The sequence below is a fragment of the Streptopelia decaocto genome (assembly GCF_964273445.1).
Source record: "Streptopelia decaocto genome assembly, chromosome: 25".
NCBI lineage: Eukaryota > Metazoa > Chordata > Aves > Columbiformes > Columbidae > Streptopelia > Streptopelia decaocto.
In genome coordinates, this window is record NC_138680.1 from 1,242,325 (window position 1) to 1,243,843 (window position 1,519).

Genomic DNA, 1,519 nt, shown 5'->3' on the forward strand with positions numbered 1-1,519 from the left:
TGCAACACACCTATGATACACAAATAAAGTTGATGCAGTAATTAAAATGCCTTGTCCTTTTTCTTCATTCAAAAGCAGAAGTAAAATGTCCCTTGCTAGTTTTCACATAATCCCAGAATGTCAGGGGTTGAAGGGACCTGGAAAGCTCATCCAGTGCAATCCCCCCATGGAGCAGGAACACCCAGATGAGGTTATACAGGAAGGTGTCCAGGCGGGTTGGAATGTCTGCACAGAAGGAGACTCCACAACCCCCTGGGCAGCCTGGGCCAGGCTCTGACACCCTCACCATGAAGAAGTTTCTTCTCAAATTTAAGTGGAACCTCTTGTGTTCCAGTTTGCACCCATTGCCCCTTGTCCTATCACTGGTTGTCACCGAGAAGAGCCTGGCTCCATCCTCCTGACACTCCCCCTTTAGATATCTGTAAACATGGATGAGTCCCCCCTCAGTCTCCTCTTGTCCAGCTCCAGAGCCCCAGCTCCTCAGCCTTTCCTCACCCGGGAGATGCTCCACTCCCTGCAGCATCTTTGTTGCCCTGCGCTGGACTCTCTGCAGCAGTTCCCTGTCCTGCTGGAACTGAGGGGCCACAACTGGACACAAGATTCCAGGTGTGGTCTCCCCAGGGCAGAGCAGAGGGGCAGGAGAACCTCTCTGACCTACTGACCACCCCCTTCTATCCCACCCCAGGTCCCATTGGCTTCCTGGCCACAAGGGCCCAGTGCTGGCTCATGGTCACCCTGCTGTCCCCAGGACCCCCAGGTCCCTTTCCCCTACGCTGCTCTCTAATAGGTCATTCCCCAGCTTATACTGGACCCTGGGGTTGTTCCTGCCCAGATTCAAGACTCTACACTTGCCCTTGTTCTATTTCATTAAATGTTTCCCTGCCCAGCTCTCCAGCCTGTCCAGGTCTCTGATGGCAGCACAGCTTCCAGTGTCACCACTCCTCCCAGCTCGGTGTCATCAGCAAACTTGCTGACACTCACTCTATTCCCTCGTCCAAATCATTGATGAATATATTGAATACTACAGGCCCCAGCACTGCCCCCTGAGGCTCTGCACTGGATACAGGCCTCAACTGGACTCTGCCCCATTGACCACGACTCTCTGGCTTCTTCCCTTCAGCCAGTTCGCAGTCACCTCACTCCCCGCTCATCCAGCCCGCACTCCCTCAGTTCAGCTGTGAGGATGCTGTGGGAGACTGTGTCAAATGCTTGACTCAAGTCAAGGTAGATCACGTCCACCGCTCTGCCATCATCCATCCATCTTGTTATGTCCTCATAAAAGTCAGTGAGGTTGGTCAAGCACGACTTCCCCTTGGTGAAGCCATGTTGCCTGCCCCTGATGACCCTCTTATCCCTGCAATCTGTTTTTCTGTCTAGTTGCACTATAGATGAATCTGAACCTTTGCTGTGTGTGCAGTATAGTGATGATCAGTCCTTTGGGACTCTCATCCTGTCACTACAATTTTAATCAGAATTAGTTACTTTCAAGAAACCTTCTTCATACCACATTCATTTTATT